The 21,169-nt window shown below is 45.2% G+C and overlaps 1 long non-coding RNA gene across 1 annotated transcript in view; it reads left to right on the forward strand.

Moving 5' to 3' along the window:
• Window positions 1-20,946, forward strand: part of LOC123599294 — a 33,120-nt gene extending 12,174 nt beyond the window's left edge. Inside the window, exons 3-5 of the long non-coding RNA XR_006713089.1 lie at window positions 9,169-9,331; window positions 10,703-10,831; window positions 20,449-20,946. This is a non-coding gene — a long non-coding RNA (uncharacterized LOC123599294). The remainder of the gene's footprint in view (window positions 1-9,168; window positions 9,332-10,702; window positions 10,832-20,448) is intronic.
• Window positions 20,947-21,169: the final 223 nt, after the last annotated feature.

A 21,169-nucleotide genomic window follows, 5' to 3' on the forward strand; every position in this document is an offset into this window, starting at 1 on the left:
TCCATGGTCAATTTGGTTAGGGTCTCTTTTAGGGTTCTATTCATTCTTTCTACCTGTCCTGAACTTTGGGGTCTATATGCACAATGTAGTTTCCAATCGGCCCCAATAAACCGCGCTATCCCTTGTATTACCTTTGAAATGAATGCTGGTCCGTTGTCTGATCCTATTAGGGTAGGGAATCCATACCTGGGCATGATGTCTTCCAACATCTTCTTTGCTACTACCTGCGCAGTCTCATGCTTGGTGGGGAAGGCCTCTGTCCATCCTGAAAAGGTATCTATAAACACTAGCAAATATTTGTATCCATATTTTCCAGGCTTTACCTCGGTGAAGTCTACTTCCCAATAGGCTCCCGGCCTGGTTCCACGAGTTCTGGAGCCAGGGTTTTTCCCGTGGTTGGTGGCGTTGGTTAGTTGACAAGCTTTACAGCTAGTAACTATCTGTTCGATTTTTGTCCTAGAGTCTTTGATGGTGATCCTAGCATGTCTTATTAAGTCTTGCATTTTTCTCGTGCCCATATGAGTGGCTCGGTGCATTTTGGATAAGACTTTATTTCCCATTTCCTCTGGGAGGATTATGTTACAGTCCGCTGCTCTCCACCACCCGTTAAGGCACTGAGTCATAGGCAATTTTTGGATCCAGTCTAGGTCTTTTTTAGTGTAGGTGGGACTTTCTGGTAAACTAGCTGGACCGGGGTCTGGTAGGGTGGTCATTAAAGCACAGTCCACCTGTAAGGCCACCTGTCGGGCCACCTGGTCAGCCAGATTATTTCCTCTGGCCACCAGTGTGATCGGTTTTTGGTGGCCTGGGCAATGTATGATGGCTAGTCGTTTAGGCAGCCAGAGTGCCTTTAGAAGAGCCAATATTTCTTCTTTGTTTTTGATGGTTTTCCCCTCTGCAGTTAACAGTCCCCTCTCTCTGTATATTGCTCCATGTATGTGGGCCGTAGCAAAAGCATATCTGCTATCGGTGTACACATTTAGTCTCTTGTCTTTTCCCAAAGTCAGTGCCTTAGTTAAGGCCACAAGTTCAGCCCGTTGGGCAGAGGTGCCAGCTGGCAAAGGCTCTGCCCAAACAGTCTCAGTTTCAGTTGTGACTGCCGCCCCCGCGTACCTTTGACCCTGATGTATAAAGCTGCTGCCGTCAGTGAACCAGGTAACTTCAGCGTCCGGCAGCGGATGATCCTGTAAATCTTCCCGAGCTCCATGAACCTGTGCCAATATCTCAGTGCAGTCATGGAGAGGGGTATCTAAGTCCGGGTCTGGTAACAGGGAGGCAGGGTTTAGTGTTCGGGTGGGAGCATAAATGATTCTGAGGGGATTTAATAATAGTCCCTGGTAGTGAACCAGTCGGGCGTTACTAATCCATCGGTCAGGAGGTTGTTTGAGGACTCCTTCTATGGCATGAGGGGTTGTGATATGTAACTCTTGTCCCATAGTTAACTTATCAGCATCCTTTACCATTAGAGCTGTAGCAGCGATCATACGGAGGCAAGGGGGCCAGCCAGCCGCTACTGGGTCCAGTCTTTTTGAAAGATAGGCAACGGGCCTGGGCCATGGGCCAAGGAGTTGCGTCAGCACTGCTTTGGCTACCCCTTTATTTTCATCTACGAAGAGATGAAAGGGTTTGGAGACATCGGGGAGCCCTAAGGCTGGTGCCGACAACAGGGCGAGTTTAATTTGCTGGAAAGCCTGCTCAGTTTCCTCTGTCCACTCAAAGGGCGCCTGTTCTCGGGTGACCAAGTAAAGAGGCTTGGCCATCTCGGCGAACCGAGGTATCCACAAGCGGCAGAACCCGGCCGATCCCAGGAACTCTCTTACCTGCCTTCGGGTCGTGGGTCGGGGGATGCGGAGAACGGTTTCCTTCCGTGCATCAGTGAGCCATCGTTGGCCTTCCCTTAACAGATACCCCAAGTAGGTTACCTCGGATCTGCAAATTTGGGCTTTCTTTGCTGAAGCCCGGTACCCCAGGGCACCAAGTGTCCGGAGGAGATTTTTGGTGCCTTGCAAGCAAGCTTCGGCAGTCTCAGCGGCGATTAAAAGATCGTCAACGTACTGCAAGAGAGTCACTTCAGGGTTTTGATTCCGGTACTCACCCAGATCCTCGTGGAGTGCCTCATCGAACAAGGTGGGTGAGTTTTTAAATCCTTGGGGGAGCCGGGTCCAGGTGAGTTGCCCATTTATGCCTCTCTCAGGGTCTGACCACTCGAAGGCGAAGAGCTCTTGGCTTTTGGGGGCCAGAGGCAGGCTGAAAAAAGCATCTTTTAAATCAAGGACCGTATACCATTGTTTTTCTGGACTGAGGGCACTTAGGAGGGTATAGGGGTTGGGTACTGTTGGGTGTATGTCCATGACTCGGCGGTTAACTTCTCTCAGGTCTTGTACCGGACGGTAGTCTGCACTGTTAGATTTTCGTACGGGCAGCAGGGGGGTGTTCCAGGCTGAATGGCAGGGACGCAAGATGCCTAAGTCTAGGAGGCGACGGATATGTGGTGTGATGCCCTTTTTGGCCTCCATTGACATCGGGTATTGTCGGACCCGGACTGGATCTGCCCCCGGCTTCAGCTCTATGAATAGAGCTGGGCGATGTTTAGCCAACCCCATACCCCCGGTTTCAGCCCATGCTTCTGGAAACTGCTGGAGCCAGGGCTCTATGTTTTGACTTTGTGAGGGTGGCCCTTGATGGAGTCGATATTCATCTTCTAATCTTAGAGTAAGTATGGTAATGGGTTGGTTGTGCGGACCAGTCACTTGGGGGCCCCCTGGCGTAAAATGAATCTGGGCCCCCATTTTAGTGAGTAAGTCTCTTCCTAATAAGGGGCACGGGCTGTCAGGGATGACTAGGAAGGAATGGGTGACCTTTCCATTTCCTAGGTCCACAGTTCTCTGGGTGGTCCAGGGATATTTTCTTATTCCAGTAGCCCCTTGGACCCAGGAAGATTTTTCAGAGATTTTTCCATGGGGTCTGATCAAGACCGAATGTTGTGCCCCTGTGTCGACTAAGAATTGAACTGGGTTCCCCTCCACTTGTAGCGTTACCCTAGGTTCGGGGAGGGGATCCGAACCCCGTCCCCCCTATTCTGCATCTTGAGTGAAGAGGGCGGGTGTGGTTTTTGGCGGCCACGGTTTTTGTCCATGATGTGGCTTTTTCTTTTTAGGGCATGCTCGAGCCCAGTGGCCTTTTTCTTTGCAATAGGCGCATTGGTCCTTATCTAGGGGCTGGTGTTTATCCAGGGGCTTTTGGACAACAGTAGCCAGGACTTTGGTCATTTTCTCGGTGGCTTTAAGTTGCCTGTCCTCTGGAGTCTCTCTATTATTATAGACACGCTGGGCAATGCGGAGTAAGTCCTGAATCTGTTTTCCCTCCAGGTCCTCTAGCTTCTGGAGTTTCTTTTTAATATCAGTGGCTGCTTGATTTACAAAGGCCATTACAACAGCAGCTTGATTTTCGGGGGCCTCGGGGTTCATGGGGGTATACTGTCTGAAGGTTTCCATTAATCTTTCTAAATAAGCGGCAGGGCTCTCTGTCTTACCTTGTATTATTGAATACACTTTTGCCAAATTAGTGGGCTTGCGTGCAGCAGCCCGGAGACCCGCCATTAGAGTCTGGCGATAAATGCGCAGCCGTCCCCTACCTTCTGCCGTGTTGTAGTCCCAGCCATCCTGTGGGGGTCGGGTCAAGGGAAAAGCTGCGTTAATGAGATCAAGGTTAGCAGTGGGTTGGCCGTCATCCCCAGGAACCAGCTTTCTTGCTTCCAATTGAATTCTTTCTCGCTCCTCGGTAGTGAACAGGATTCGGAGGAGCTGCTGACAATCATCCCAGGTGGGTTGGTGAGTAAACATAACGCTGTCTAAGAGACTTATTAAATCTTTAGGGTTGTCAGAAAATCGGGCATTCTGGGTTTTCCAGTTATATAGGTCACTAGTAGAGAAGGGCCAATATTGGAGTCGGGGATTCCCCGTATCATCGGGAGGCCCTATTTCCCGTAAGGGTAAAGCTACGGTGGAGTCAGGAAGGCGAAGTCCTGGCTCACGTGGGGCCCGCCTACGGGTATGTCCGGCCGGCCCTTGGACTTCGCCCCCATTAGGCATGGGCGCGGGTTGAGCCTCCCTATTCTCCAGTTCTCCTATGGGCTGGGCTACGGGAGGCTCTGCCGGCGCAGCAGGGATAGGGGCAGCTTGCGGAATGCGAGGAGGAACCTGGTAAGGGGGAGGGTCGAGAAAAGGCAAATCTTGGCTGTCGGGGAGAACAGGGGGTGCAGCTGGAGTTGGCGACTTGGGAGGGCTGATAGGTTTAGCCGCTAGGATTTGGCATGACTCTGCTATTAAGGAAGAGGCCATCCAAGGAGGAGGGTTTTCTACTAAATCTTGCCACACCAGAATATAGGGAATCTGATCCGAGTGACCTTCTTTCCCTGGTAGGAAAATTTTTGATTTTACTTTAAGGACCACAGGGAGGCAGAAGGTTCCCTCTGTAGGCCAATTAACCCCAAAGGTGGGCCATTCAGAGCGGCAATAGGTAATTAACTTCCTTTTGTGAATGTCTAGGCTTAAGCTGTGTCCTCTAGCTTTTACGTCCCTGAAATTGGCGAGGAGGAGGGAGAGAGGGGTGCTCTGCGTTTGGCCCATATTATAATTCTGAGGAAGAGGAGAGGAGAAAAGGGGGGGGCACCGCTGGCCAGGGGGCAGGAAGGAAAGCCGCAGGGAGCTGAGAAAGGAGGAGAGAGAAACAAAGGATGGAATAATTAATTCTGATCAGCCGAGAAAACACTTAATTCCAATAAAACATCCGACCTATGAAAGAAAAGCAAGAACTAACAAAAATCTTTCGCAGCGGTTCCAACTTTCTTGGCTAGCCCGACAGAGAGGGTTACGGCGGTATTTACAAGGGCCCCGGGGTGACAATACATTTAGACTGACAAAGAAGCACTCGCGTACTCGCCCGTCCGCGTCCCTCGCGGGAACTTAGGTGCCTCTTAGCATGGGCGGGCAGGTATAAACCCCCTGCTCGGATCAAAAAGATTTTGACCGCCTTAAGCCGTATGAGGATCACCGCGGAAATCGGGTTAGAGCCCACTCGAATCCCGTAGCTTATGCTGTGGGACTACACATAAGAAGCACTCGCGTACTCGCCCGTCCGCGTCCCTCGCGGGAACTTAGGTGCCTCTTAGCATGGGCGGGCAGGTATAAACCCCCTGCTCGGATCAAAGAGATTTTGACCGCCTTAAGCCGTATGAGGATCACCGCGGAAATCGGGTTAGAGCCCACTCGAATCCCGTAGCTTATGCTGTGGGACTACACATAGGGTAAGTCAGGCGCGTGCCCCTGACTCCCAACAATCATTCCATTCAACAGACAGACACACAGACATACATCACATCAAAATACCGGTAATAATTGGCATGCCTAGATGGTTTTTCTTCTTTTTTTTTTTTAGACGCCTAGAGATATTTTTAGCACTCTGGAGGTTCATAAAGAAAATGAAAGTATTTAGTTCGCAGGCGCGTTGGGCGTAAACAGCCCCCAGAAAAGAATCCAGATGGGCCAAGGAGCCCCAGATGGACCGACCTGGTCCCAGATGGGCCAAACAGCCCCAGATGGGCCAAACAGCCCCAGATGGACCAACCTGGTCCTCAGATGGGCCAAACAGCCCCAGATGGGCCAAACAGCCCCAGATGGACCAACCTGGTCCTCAGATGGGCCAAAGAGCCCCAGATGTCAGTGGACGTCTCCAACTGACCCCGGCTGGGTGCCCTATAGCGCGTCCGCCAGGGTCACACCAGCTTCCAGACAGAACCGGTTCTCCAGAGAAGAAGCACAGATTAGAGAGAAAAGGAAGAACGTTAGAGCCGGCTTACTTACCGATCGGAATCAGATACGACCCATTGATCAGAAGTCTGGTGAGCTCGGGGGAGATCTCGGTGGAACCTCCAAATGTAATGCCCGATGTTCTAAAACCTCCCACAAAAGACCACCAGAGTCGTGAGTCAAAGCCAAGCGGCAAGGGTCGTTTATTGCAGGTTCGAACCTGGACCTCTGCGCACTCGTTGCCGGTGACACACAGAGGCCCCGATCAGAGTTGGTATAGGGTTTTTATAGACAGGGACAAACAGCATAGGTGAGTGAGGGTCCTGATAGGTAAATTCTAAAGTAAGGACATTTGTGGTTTTCTGACTGGGCGTCCTTTGTCTGTTACTTGTGGTGGGAGAGAGAGAACAAAAAAAGGGGAAGGGGATAGGTGAGGAATGTGTTAAACAAGCAAGATTACAGAAGCGAGAGACGCCAGTTAGTTTAAGTACAACTACTCATTCCATTACATTTAGGAAGGTTTACAACCCATTCTACTACACAGCGGGTTACATTCAGGAAAGGTCTCACAATGCTCATAGCAAACAGCAAGCAAAACAGGCTTCTCAGCAATTGTATTTCTTATCAAAGATCCATAATAAACAGAAAAGAGAACCTAGCTTTAAACTAAGGTAGGGCTGTTATTTGGATTGTTCCTTTCATAAACATTCTACTACATGTATCCTTGGACCTATTGCTTTCACTGCTAAGAGTTAATAGCTTCATTGAGATATAATTCACATACCATAAAATTCACCTTTTATTTTTTTTAATGTTTATTTATTTATTTATTTTGAGAGAGGGGGAGAACATGTGTGTGAGCCAGGGAGGGGCAGATAGAGAGGGAGAGAGAGAACCCCAAACAGGCTCTTCACTGTCAGTGCAGAGCCCAACACAGGGATCCATCCCACAAACCATGGGATGATGACCTGAGCTGAAATCAAGCATCAGACACTTAACTGACTGAGCCACCCACGTGCCCCAAAATTCACCCATTTAATAAAGCATACAATTCAGTAGTTTATAGTATATTCATAGAGTGTGTAACCGTCACCACAGTCTAATTTTATTTTATTTTATTTTATTTTTTTTCAACGTTTATTTATTTTGGGGACAGAGAGAGACAGAGCATGAACGGGGGAGGGGCAGAGAGAGAGGGAGACACAGAATTGGAAACAGGCTCCAGGCTCTGAGCCATCAGCCCAGAGCCTGACGCGGGGCTCGAACTCACGGACCGCGAGATCGTGACCTGGCTGAAGTCGGACGCTTAACCGACTGCGCCACCCAGGCGCCCCACCACAGTCTAATTTTAAAACACTTTTATCACCCCAAAAAGAAACCCTGAGTCGACTGTCACTGTTAGGAATATAGGACATATTCACATATTTGCAAAAAATTTTTGCCAAGATGTATATGCAAAGATGTTCATTGCAGGGAGATATTCATACAAGAGTTCAAGAAAAAAAAAACCAACAACAAAGTAAGCCTTATTTGGGACTTCTTAAATAAATTATGGTGCATCTATATATAATGAACTACTAGTCAGATAACAAAACAAATGACATAGACCTATATATGTTTGATGAGGGAGCTTAAGGCAGGCTGACACCCCTCAAACCACCGCCCCCCCCCCCTCAGGTGGGATATGTGTGACATTCCTCAGGCACTCCTGGCTGCCCAAGAACAAAGGAAAGGGAAAAACAAATGGTTAACTGATAGAAATCACAGTCCTGAAGGACAGGAGTCTCCATCAGTTTATAAATGTCTTAGTAAATTACAAGAAAAAGGCAATCTTATCAACAGCCTTATCTCAGTTTCCTGGAGCCCCAACATTATCCTTCCCACCATAGTGAGGTGGGGAACAAAGGCAAGAAGGAAATGGTAGGTAAAATTAAATTTCCTTATAACCTGAAGCCCACTGACAAATACTTGCTATAGGCAGAGTAAAACCTTCCTCCAGGAACTCCTTATTGTCTAAATGTTAATGCCTTACTAGAAGGAAAAACAACCTTAGCTTGACAATAGCTAGGCCTCCAGTATCTGGTGAGTCTTCTTTAGCATATGAAAGTCCTTTTGGAAACCTCCCTTTAGCCTTTACCTCCCTCAACTCCCAGGTGTATAATCAGTCACTCCTCACAGCCCTAGTGAAGTTCTTTCTGCCCATGGGTCTTATCCCCTTGCTTTGGTAAAATCACCTTTTCGCACCAAAGATTCCTCAAGAATTCTTTCTTGTCCATTGGCTCTGGACCCCAACCACCACTCAAAAACCACATCATGTTGATATGGAAAATTATCCAAGACTTGTATTTATAATGTTGTACCTTTTAAAACATTATTTCCAAATATTTATAACATATTCATGAAAGTAAATTCTAGAAGAAATTACAAGGAACTGATGTCAGTGGTTACCTTTAGGAGGAGGAGCAGGACTGATGAGTAGGCAGGAAAGCTTTTACTCTTCATATTATGCCTTGTTTGATTCTTCTATGTACATGTACATGTTCATAATCCCTTCTATGGAAACTTGAGGCCAGATGTAGTTTGGAATTCTACATTTTTCTGATTTAAAAAAAAAATTTAAGTTTTACTTATTTGAGAGAGAGAGAGAGAGCGCGCGAGCACACACAAGCAGGGAGGGGCAGAGAGGAGAGACAGAATCCTAAGCAGGCTCCACACCATTCGCATAGAGCCCCATGTGGGGGGCTTAAACTCACGTGAGATCATGACCTGAGCCAAGAGCAAGAGTCGGACACTTAATTGTGCCACCCAGGCACCCCTTCTTATCTTAAAATATCATATCTGTATTACACATACTACATAAAATGTTCAGTGGAGTCTAAGGCAACATACCCAATTTAAGCATGTTAACATTTCCTCAGTGAAATGTATGATTATTCACACTAAGTGGAATTTTTAAAAGACTATGACTCTCATCATTGCATGATATTGAGGCAGATTTGTCACCAAATTGGTTTTCAGGGTTTTTTGGTATTCAGACTTGCAGTTAAGGGACTGTGGACTTATATTAACAGGATTTGATGTTTCTTATAATAACAGGGTGTGTGTGAGTGATGAGATGATGGACCACTTTTGTCTTTACATGTTGCTGTATTTTATTCCTTACTTCTCTTCATGATTTTTACTCCCCAGAAGCAGTTGAGAGTAGTGTGCTCAGAGGAATATGGAGAATGAACTCACTAGGACTGAATGTCAATCCCTAAATGACAACTAAAGGCAGAGAGTCTGTAATCCAACAAAGGACAATAAGGCCTAAATTCTACTGGTTGTTAACAGTTTGGGTCAATTTGTTATTGCTTCACAGAGTAAGTGAAGCAAGGTGAAGAGCACTCCTTGTTAAAATCAGTGGCATACTAGAAGAGACTCAGAAAGGAGAACAATGGCCAGCAGGCATTCAAACTAGTCAGCTGCTATGGAAAATGGCAAGAGGACTGTGAGATATCTCATGACTGAATTCTAACTATAAGGTATACATTTAGGCTTTTACTTTTCAGTTTTCATAGAATGGCACCTTTGCTGTTCACAGGCAGCACACATCTTTGAATGAAACCGTTGGTCCTGTACCTAATAGCATGAAATTGTAGCTTTATTTCAGGGTCTTTGAGTAACTGTATTTGTTAGTGCCTCACTGTCCAAGAATCCTATACAGATGACAGGAAGAACATATTTCTCATTTTTATTTCTAGGTTGCTGTGTGGTTCACATCTACACAGATGGGTCTGTATTGGTTGCTCGTGGTAGAGTTGAATTGGGACAAGGTGTTAACACCAAAATGATAGAGGTGAGAGAGGTAGTTTCACTTTTGCCATTGGCCAAAATTAGACTTTATAAAATATTACTAGATGCTGTAATACCAGTTCCAGTATTTTACTGCATTTGGGCTTTGTGATCCAGTGACCAGAATTGCCCACAAGTGTCACTAGGAGCTCATTCTGAATTACCGGGAAATGAGCCAGCTGGGACTTGGGAAGGGGGCTTCACCTTCCTTCTCTCTCACCAAAACTCCACTTCCCCAGGAACCAGTGGCTTCTTTCCCTCTGGCAGAAGGTCTGTAACTTCTCATGGACTCCTAAGTCCAAATGCTGGGCTGCCAATATGCTCAGACCACTCCTGTACCTAAATAGCACCCCAAATTCAGACCTCCTGGTGCTAGCCAACCTGTTCATTTCTCCAACTACAAGTCTACTTCTTTATGATCACCCTCCAAAAGGAGACACATGGTAGAGTGAGGGTCCTTCCTCTAGATTGTGGACTCATGTTGCATATCCAGCAGGCCTCTCCATGGGTCATGAAGGGATGGGAAATCTGTGTTTTCTCTAAGATTCCCCTTTCCACAACAAAGCCTATTTTAAACCCACGCCATGTGGCATTGTGCAATTTGTCCTGACCCATGGCACTCGAGAGGTTTGGGATATAGAGAAACATTTCTCATTTTAAAACTTTAAAACTCTTGAGGTGCCTGGGTGGCTCAGTCAGTTAAGTGTCTGACTTCGGCTCAAGTCATGATCTCATAGTTTGTGGGTTTGAGCCCCACGTCAGGCTCTGTGCTGACAGTTCAGAGCTTGGAGCCTGCCTCAGATTCTGTGTCTCCCTCACTCTCTGCCCCTCCCTCACTTGCACTCTGTGTCTCTCTGTCTCAGAAATGAATAAACGCTAAAAAAATTTTTTTAACTTTAAAACTTTATAAAAAATTTTGGTTTCAAAATGTCTATTTGAACCATAGATTATAAATCTCCTTATTACTTTTTAAAAGAGAGAAGAAAGCTTTTCTAATACGTTTAAATTATTGTCCCAGTTTTACTTTGGACTAGCACATTCTGTCTTGTTTTCCTGTGCAGGTGGCCAGCCATGAATTAAAGATACCAGTGTCTTCCATATACCTTGGAAAGATGAATACCATGACAGTGCCCAGCAGAATTCCCATGGCAGCCTCTACTAGTGCAGATGCCAATGGAAAAGCTGTGCAGGTGAGGATTTTACTGATTCCCAGCCTTAAGTGTCAAACCCTTTTCCAGAGGAGCCTTATGCTCCATTCTAGAAAATTTCTCCTGATGCTTTTCCCCATGAGCACTAGGGTCACGGACGACAACCCTGAGGCATAGAGAGTATAAGTCATTTGGATGCTGAGAAGAAGCAGAGCTGTTCAGTCCCAGAGGTACCTGACTCCAGAACCCACATCTCTTTACACCACACTGCCTTGCTCCGTACCTGACTTGGGGTAGTTCTTGTGCTTGTTGCTCTGGTTTTCATGACCTTGTTAAGTATTTAGCAAATTTTAAAAGAAACCTTAACATAAGGCAAATAAAAGCATAACTGTTGAACAGGACAAATAGGGCTCACATTCTGTCTGGCTTACCTCGGCCCTCTCCCTCACCCCTTGGGTGGCCTCTTAAGCCCCACCTCGGTCCCTCTTCTACAGGGAATCCCAGTTTAGTCTTACATTCTTCCTTCCTTCCTTCCCTCAACTCTCAGTTATTCTGCATCATCACTTCTTGTTCCTTCTTCACCTCCTCCCTTGTTGCAGAACCCCTTCTTCCTTCTAACACAGACCCTTCAACAGTCTTACAACACTGCCCTCTCTTGTCCCCCTCTGAGAGTTTTTTTCATCAGTCATCCCTATCTTTGAATCTTTCTTCTTGTTCATTACTTCTTCATACAAATGAAGAAGTGTGAAGAACTTGCCCTGATCTATTAAAAACAAACAACTGGCTTCTGCCCTCAAAGCCCCAGTCATTGATGAACAAATAAGCTCATTTTCCCTTGGGAGCTTCAGCTGCAAGCCCTGATGTATATAATGTTGGGAGTTACATGGGAATACATTCAGAAATTCCTTTGCATAAAGTGGAGGTAAGAAGGAGAGTTTTCCCATAAAATAGAGCTTAGTACCTACCAAGGGGATTCCAGAGTTTGGACAGCTCCTCTGTGGACAGTGCCCCAAGCTTTTTCTCATTAACCTGAAGAAGGAAGAGTCAGAGGTCAAGAGGAAGGAGAGAGAATGCGTACTTAGCAGCCTCCTCCCTGGAGAAGAGACCCAGTGCTGCCTCTCACCTCTCCAGCCTCCCTTCGAGAACAGCACCAACCTTCTCATTCCTCTACCCCATGGACAGAAAAGCACCCCACATGGGGGCAAGAGAGCATCTTAGGTTGAACTTGCCCCTAGGAAAGGCCTTCTCATTGAAATGTCCTTACAATGAAAGCAGTAAACCAATAAAATATCTTTAGCCCTTGGCCTATTTTTGGTAGCAACACTCCTGTCTTTTAGAGGGAAATGGGGACAGGGAGAATTCTGGTTTTCCCTTAGCCTGTAGAACATGCATCCCCTCTTTGAACCTTTAGCCATCTTTACTGTAGTTTTCTTGGGCCGGCTTCCCCCCCCCCCCCCCAAGTAATTACATAATGCCTCCATGAGGATCTTGGAGCCTGAAAGATCCCACCCACTCTTGGACCACATGATGTGGTAGCCAACCTGCACTGCTAAAAATCTCAAAACAAGACTCCAAGAACTTGTTTCACAGTCAGCTTGTCTGAATTATATCCTGAGCTGTTTTTAGGATTGTGGAATGTCTTCATAGCAAAACAACAGTGGAGGCCATTCACCTTCTCTGAAAGGACAGATGAACTAGCAGATGATGGTCAATGGATTCCTTTAACCTTGTTAAGCACCTAGACCAGCAGCAAGTAGAAGGAATGTCTTCCACCCCCTCCAATATGAGAGAGACTGTATCTTATAATACCTACACACACAGGGAAGAATTTTCTACATCATCATCTCTACAATCTCTCAACCAAGAAGCAAGCTAAGTTCACAGTAATAAAACTTTTACTGAGGACCTTCCTTCCTGAAGCTACCCTCACCAGTGAGAGGGCAACCCCAACCTTCCAAAAGTGAAATCTATACCTGAAGGAAGCAAAGCCAGGGCACCCCTGCTAGCCAGGTTCAGGATGCTAAAGCAGAAAGCCGGTACTGTATTCTTATCACCCCTGCTTCTAATTTTTCTCCAACCCCATATGATGCACAGAGGGATCCCCTGCACTTCCTCAGCCCATCCAGTGTGCAGCCACAGATCCCCTACCTTGAGCCAAACTCAGAGACATCATTGTATGTGGAGCTTAGCCCATTCTACAGTAGTAATATAACCCTTTCTGTGGGTGGATAATTTGATGTGTCACCTCATCCAATTTTCTAGGGCCCCCACTCCACTCCTTCCTGTCAGGCCAGTTATACTCCCAATTTCTCAGGAAATTTTATTCATTTTTTCCTATTAAAGGCAGCTGAAAATTGTATGCAGTCATCTAAATGTCACATAAGGGGATTGAGACCTGGGATCCCATTTTGATATAAGGGGCTTCCAGTCCCTGAAGAATCTGATCTTCCATTTGATTTTTCCATAGTTTTAAAGACTGACATTCCATTTGATAGGTTGATTTATTTTCTGTCTCTGATCAAATCAAATCTATGACTGACCCCCCAGATCCACATCATCACCCCATTTTTACTGACAAAAAGTGTAGAGTTCACTACACTCTACTTCCTAGACAAAGATAGAGATTGTTTCTTTCCTTTGCCCTCTCCTTTCCCTTGGGTAAAATTTCTCAGGTAAGCTTCTGAGTAGAGTGCCTATTAGAGGATTATAAAGTTAATAGACTAGTAACAACCACCATTTTTTTTGAGAGAGAGAGAGAGAGAGAGAGAGAGAGAGAGAATTCCAAGCAGGCTCTACACTCAGCTCAGAGCCTGATGTGGGGCTCCACCTTACAAACTGTGAGATCATGACCTGAACAGAAATCAAGAGTCAGACACTCAACCAACTGAGCCACCCAGGTATAAAAAAAAATATCAAAATGCTATACAAATAGTAAGGGAAGTGATTTGTTTCTTATATATCTGTGTGTGCACATATTGCATAAGTGAGTGTACTGGTAAAAAGTAAAATGTGTATCTTACATTGAATTAGGGCCAAAAAAGTGTGAGGAAACACTGCCATGCAGTGTCCACATCCTGTATCCAGGTCAAGTGCAATCCCAGTACATTTATCTCACATAGAACATAGTGTGATACATATCCTTCTTCTTCAGCCCTAACAAGCATCATGAACTTAAATCCATTCCAGAACAAGTTTCAGAAGGAGTAATCATTTCATGTGCATGGTTTCATAAAAGGACAGGCTACTCAGAAATTTGGGTTTGTGTTGCCACTTAAGTTTTTTCTTCTTTTAAACAGACTTCCTTAAAATAAAAATTTTAATGTCTTGATATATTTTGCCAAAACATATTTTCATATCAAAATAATCTGTTTCAGAAACTGCATAGTTCTATGTGGACTGGATCACAGGGGTTCTAGATAAAATTCTATGAAATTCTGTAAACATGTGACAAGGCAGGACTGCCACTGGAACTATTCAGGCCTGTGAAGGTGACCCATGGTTCTTGCACTCTACTTCCTCCAGGGAACTTACAAGAGGAACAACTAGGTACCTATTCCAGATCCTAGAAATAGAGTGTTTTTAAGTTTTAAAGACTGACATTCCATTTGATAGGAACCTCCTTTCCAATCATTGTGACCTTTTGAAATATACACAGGAAAAATGTCATAATGATGGATCACAATTTCTTTCAGTTGTTTCCTTTTTTTGTTTCTTTGTTTTTTGTTTTTTGAGGTGTGCATTTTTCAACCAAAACGTATAGGTTACAAGAAACCTCCTAATCCAGTACAGTATACACCACTGTCTCCTACTTTCCTCTCTCCCTATGCACCCAACCCCATACCCATCCAGGCCATAGGACAGAGGAGAATGAGGAGGACCTCACTGGACAGCTGAGATTATCAACCTGTCATCTATCCTTTCCTTCCCTTTTGCCCTGGGAGGTATCTGTATCTTTTTCCTGAGCATTCTTCACCCCCTGGGACTCTTCATTCTTATGTGCAGATGGACTGGGCTTCACAACCTGTCTTAGATGTTGAACTTCTCACCTGGTGCAGTACTAAATTATATAGTTGCTACATGCCAACCAGGAGAAAGGGGGAAGCCCTTGAAATGAATAAAGAAGCTCTGTAATAGAGACAGGTGGATACCTGTAATATCACTTAGAGCAGAGTGGCCAAAAAATGAGACTAGAGAAATCCCCATGTAGGGAAAGCCAGGCACATCAGCAAATATGACCACTCTTCAGAGGAAATAGTATTTACACATGTAAAGAAAAGTAGGTCTATGGAAGGAGTGAGTCATGACCAACTATACCAAATGGGTCTCAGAGAGGAAAGACTAGGTAGTGTAAATGCAGCTTTGTTCAAGGAGAGCAGTGCTAAATCACATAGTACATGTGGCTTAAGGTTCGGGAATGCAACTGTTTTGGGTCCAGTTGCAGCTCTGTTGCTTTCTAGCCTTGGGTAGTCAGTTACCTAACTGCTCTGAGTCCCAGTTTCCTTATCTGAAATGAGGATAATGGCAGTTTCTGCTCCACAGAATCACAAGGACCGAAGGATGCAACCCATGTAAAAGGCTTGGTGGTGCCTGCACATGGTCAACCGATAGTAGTGTTAGCTGCTAATGCTATTTATGTTCTTGTTATCACTAATAAGCAAGCTCTTCCTAGACAGGTGCTTACTCATTCATTTATTCATTCAATAAATATTTACATCAAGCACCTGTTGTATGGTATTTGGGCCATAAACCTGATCCACACGGCCCATCAGGCTTCTCTATGGCTAGAGTGAAATATCACTGCTATACTTCTGACTAATTCTAAGCCCACCAAGGACACTTTTGATCACAGTTTGACTTCTCCTGTAAATTTGCCTGCAGGAAGAATTCACTGGCCCAACAGTCTGGTTTCCCCTTGTAAATTAATGTAGTAGCATTATAAAGCAGTTTCTGAGGGAATGTAAGCAGTCTTCTGGGGGCCCAATCAACTCTAGAGGTCTGATCCAGTTAGGGGTCTGGTGGGTTAAAGAACAAACCTTAGGCTACAATGAATGCCCCCTCCAGGGCCCTGTTCTACCCCATGTCTCTTCACCTTGTGAAGCCTCCCAGCCCTGGAAACTGCCCAGTGGGCTAGTATCTGCTTGCTCTCATATGCAGATAGTTGAGGCATGGGGCTGCAAGGCTTGAGCCTGAACCCTGAGGACTTCCACCACATGTAGCCATCTGACTATATGCAGGACACTTGGGAATGCAGGGACCTCATTTACCAGGGTTGTTGACAGAATTCAACAGAATATATATGGAGAGGCACTGGTGGCATCATGCAGAAGGCAGGTGTTAAGAATTACAATAGGATCCCTCCCACCTACCTGCAACACTCTGGCTTGCCCTGTGTGTGCATGGGTTGCAGGAGATGGTGGTGAGCCTGTGTACCTGCAGCTGCATAGAAGACTTGACTGTTGTTGAGGACAGGCCTGCCCATGGTCATTGGGGACCTGATTGAGCCAGTGTAGGTAGAGTAATAAGCCATCTGTTAATGTCATTTGAAAGCCCTTGGAGGCTTTCCTGAGCCAAAATAAATTACCCACCTGCCTGCTAATTCCCAACATTAGTCACTAACTGCTCGAAGGATGTCTTAGGTGTATTATGTGAGTTAAGGCATGATTGATCCCTTAGGCAACAGATTAGCTACAGAGTACCTGAGTGAGGAGAAGGTTATGTAATTCACAGTAAAAATCCTTTGATGAGTTCCCTTGCACTGATAATAAAACACATAATTCTTAACATGGTTTGCATGTTCTGTCCTGCCAATCTTTCCCAAGGCTTCTTGTGCCATGATTACCACACTCAGGCCACACAGCCTTCTTCAGACCCATCCTTTCCTTCCCTCAAGGGCTTTGCACCTGCCACCTGCATAAGTCAGGATTCTCCAGAAAACCAGAATCAGCAGGGTACATATATGGATGTATGTGTATGTATATATGTATGTGAAAATATATAATATATATTATGTAATATATATTGCATATATATTATATAATCATTTATAATATATGTTCACACATATATATAATTCACACATAATATACATACATCCATGTACAAACATACATATATATACACACATGCACATATACATACATATACTTATATACACACACATAAAGATATTTATTTTAAAGAATTGGCTCACATAATTGTGGGGGCTGACAAGTCCAAAATCGGTAGGGCAGGCCAGCAGCCTAGAAAGTCAGGTAGCATTTCTATGGTACAGTTTTGCAGCAGAATAGTTCCTTCTTCTCTGGGAAACCTCAGTTTTTGCTCTTAAGGCTCTCAACTGATTTTGAGGCTCATCCACATTATCAGAGGTAATCTCCTTTACTTAAAGTCAACTGATTGTAGATGTTAATCACATCTGCAAAATACCTTCACAGAGTATGTTTGACCAAACTACTGGGTAACATAACCTAGGCAAGCTGATGCACAAATATAACCATTATACTGCCTCTGTGCTGGGATTTCCCCTCCCACCCCCTCCCCTCTTCCCTGACTGATGCCTTCTCACCTCTTAGATGCCAGTGTAAATATTGCTTCCTCAGGAAGCCAGCTCTGTCCCCTCACCTTATGTAGGTATCATGGTTGTTCTTTCCTTTTTCCTTGTTGCCCTGCCCCAATTCTAAGCACACTTTGTGTCTGCTTATTTCCTCACTGTATCTCTCTATCCCAGATCTAAGCTCTGTCAGGGCAGGACCATGGAGGGTCTGGCCACCACAGCAGGGCTGCTGTAGCCCATAGATCATCTTTGGGTACATTAGTGAAAGGCTCCCTTCCTCTAGGTGGATATGTTCCACACAGGTCAGGGTCTGGAGAGCTGGATTTCACCCCACTGCCTGGAAGCCCTTGTTCAGGAGTCAACCTGTATAGCCAGGCAGAATGGGAGACAGTGCTCTCAATACAGAACAGGACAAATGAGTGTCCCCGATACAGGGACAGGGTCCTGGTTATGGGATACTTAGATAGATTTCATCTTGAGAAGAAGATTTGTAAAGAGGTGAGGAATTTGGGTATGAGGAAGCAGGATGGGGGGTAGGGACCCGGGCAGTGGGAATGCCTTAGTCACCATGGTAGGGGGTGGACAGAGAGGAAAAGCCTACAGGGTGAGAGATAGATGTCAAAGAAAAACACCCCTTACCAGGAAAAGGACATCAGCAGCAATTGGCAATTGGAAAGGACCTAGAAACGTATACTATCAGAATTAGAATAGGCCCCGGGGGACATCTAATGCAGAGACTTTCAGTGGCAGACCCCACATACCAATGGGATACATCAAATCTCCAGGAAGGAGCTTGTATATTTTGAAAAAGCATTGACTCATTATTATAGTACTCTAAGTTTATACTTTGAAAAGCTTTTTAAAGTCTTTTATTTTCTAAATTTGAAGTACAGAAGATAAACCTCTGGCATGGGCCAGACTAGAAGTATAATCAAAAAGCAAGATGTAGGGGCGCCTGGGTGGCGCAGTCGGTTAAGCGTCCGACTTCAGCCAGGTCACGATCTCGCGGTCCGTGAGTTCGAGCCCCGCGTCGGGCTCTGGGCTGATGGCTCAGAGCCTGGAGCCTATTTCCGATTCTGTGTCTCCCTCTCTCTCTGCCCCTCCCCCGTTCATGCTCTGTCTCTCTCTGTCCCAAAAATAAATAAACGTTGAAAAAAAAAATAAATAAATAAATTTAAAAAAAAAAAAAAAAAAAAGCAAGATGTTCCTAAACCCTCCTTATCTTTTAACAGTTCAGATCCTGCTGTGGATAATCCCTAAAACTTTGGCCAGCTTCGCCAACCCCACCCACACTGTCTCCTGGGGCATTTGCACTCCAGGCCTGACAGTCTCTTGCCATTTGATGAGCTGGGCCAGCTTCTGAATTACTGCCTGGGCCTACCCTCCTCCAGAACAGAGCTCCTTCAGGGCCCAGAGAATTCTTACAAGTAGAAACCAAGCTCTGCAGCAGAACTCAAAGCTGCCTTGGAACTGGTCATGAGGGACAGTTGAAAACACCATCATCTTAAAAAAAAAGAATGAGCCCAGGCAGGCAGTGATTTAGAAGAGGCCAGAGACTGTCAGCCAGGACTTATACGTGTTGAATTAATGGTGTATTTATTCAACAAACAGTCGCTAAGCTGCTGCATGGATTAGTCACGGGGCCAGGCAGGAGCAGTGAACAAGAGTTCCCACTCAGTGCCTTCCCAGTGGTCTGCCAAGGGAGAGGGACCCCTTCAGATGCTTTTCTAAATCAGGTCAGTGCCCACCCCCCATGGGCTGGGTGTGTTTATTAAAAATTCTCTCCTTAAATTTTGTCTTCTCTGCACTCAGGGCCTAGGGGAGTCAGAAGTGTTTCTGGGGTTTTCTGTGTTCTTCATCAAAACAGACGCTATGACTGCAAGCTCACAGGGAGAGGGGCTTGGCCCCAACTTTGACAATAGTCTAGCCACACCAGTGCCAATTCAAATGGCCTGTGTGGATCCATTTGCAGAGCTGGTATAGGGTCCCTCCTTGTCTTGTTAATTCTCTGCAATTCCTTCAGAGCTGCCTAATGTACATAGGGGCAGGAAACATCTATGTCAGTTTAAAAGTAAATTCACAAGTTCAATAGAACGCCTTCATTCAGAAAACGAAAGTTATCCATGTGAATGTTCAAATAGGAAGAAAAAAAGCTTTCTGTATTTCTCAAAAGGAAGTATGGATTTTATTTATTTTTTTAATGTTTATTTTTGAGAAAGAGAGTACACAAGGGTGAGCTGGGGAGGGACAGAGAGAGGGGGAGACAGAGGATTCAAAGCAGGGTCCCTGCTGAGAGCTGTAAGGGGGTGGTGCTCAACCCATGAACAGGAACAAGACCTGAGCTGAAGTCTAAGTAAGAGGCTTAACTGAGCCACCCAAGCGCCCCAGGAAATGTGCATTTTAAAGGTCTGAGAAATGGTGCTTCCCATCCAGGCCTTGATCTTTTGAACTGTTCACAACCTTCAGCCACAGTCCTCCACTTACCCCAATATTGTGCTGCACAATATTATTACTTCCTAAGAGTGGCAAGACCTGAGAAAGGTTGGGAAGCCCCACCTATGGCTCAGGACGAGCACTGTTCAATACCATAGATAGATATGAGCTACAGGTCACTACTGAGCCCTTGAAATGAGGCTAGTCATTAATATAAAAAGGGAGGGGGACAAAACATAACAGACTCTTAAATACAGAGAACAAACAGAGGGTTACTAGAGGGATTGTGGAAGTGGGGATGGGCTAAACAGTAAGGGGCATTAAGGAATCTGCTCCTGAAATCATTGTTGCACTATATGCTAACTAACTTGGATGTAAATTTTAAAAAATAATAAATTAAAAATACAAAAATAAATACATAAAAGAGGCTAATCCAAACTTAAATGTGCTATTAAGTGCAGAATACACATTGCATTTTGAAGATATGTTACCAAAAAAAATGTAAAATACTTCATTTATAATTTTATATTGATCAGATGTTGAAATGATAATACTGACTATATTGAGTTAAGTAAAATATTATTAAAATTAATTTCACCTGTTTCAGTTTTCTTAGTGTTGCTACTAGAACATTTTTAATTATATATGTGCCCTCCATCTGTGGCTTACATTACAGTTCTATTGGACAGCCCTGCTCTGGACAATCCTACTGCATCTTGACCTGAGAAAAAAAGATAAGAGTCAGCCTCGCTGGCAGTTAGTTAGTAGCTGTAGGAAGCCAGGAAAGGAGATCCACACTTTGGTTGCTTAAAAAAAGAGAAGAGAAGAGGGGAGAAGGGAGGGGAAGGGAGAAAAAATAGCAAAGGAAGCAATGTCTCCATTGGTTTGGGCTGCTATAACCAAGTACCAGAGGAGACTGGGTAAGCTTAAACAACAGACATTTATTTTGCACAGTTCTAGAGGGCTGAAAACCCCAAGATCAAGGTGCCAGCAGATCTTCTGTCAGGTGAAGGCTGCCTCCTGGTTCATGGAAAGCTGTCTTCATGCTGTCTTCACATGGTGGAAGGGGTAAGGGAGCACTCTGGGTTCTCTTTTATAAAAAAGCACAAATCCCATTTATGTGGGCTCCACCCTCATGGACTATTGAGGGCCCCACCTTCCAATACTATTACCTTAAGTTGCCCCCCCTCCCTGAATCCTCCTAATGACTCAGCCAGACTGACTGGCCCACATCTGCCTCCCTGTTATATTTGTGTTCTGAACAACACCATTTAATAGTTTGGTTCAGCTCCACAAACATAGTCTATGTGCCCAATCCACGTGAAGTGCTGTGCTGGGGCAAGAGAGAACCATCCAAAGGACGTAAGTCCTGGCCCCAAGGAGGCCACTATCTGGTG

The sequence above is a fragment of the Leopardus geoffroyi genome, chromosome C1 (assembly GCF_018350155.1).
Source record: "Leopardus geoffroyi isolate Oge1 chromosome C1, O.geoffroyi_Oge1_pat1.0, whole genome shotgun sequence".
Classification (NCBI taxonomy): domain Eukaryota; kingdom Metazoa; phylum Chordata; class Mammalia; order Carnivora; family Felidae; genus Leopardus; species Leopardus geoffroyi.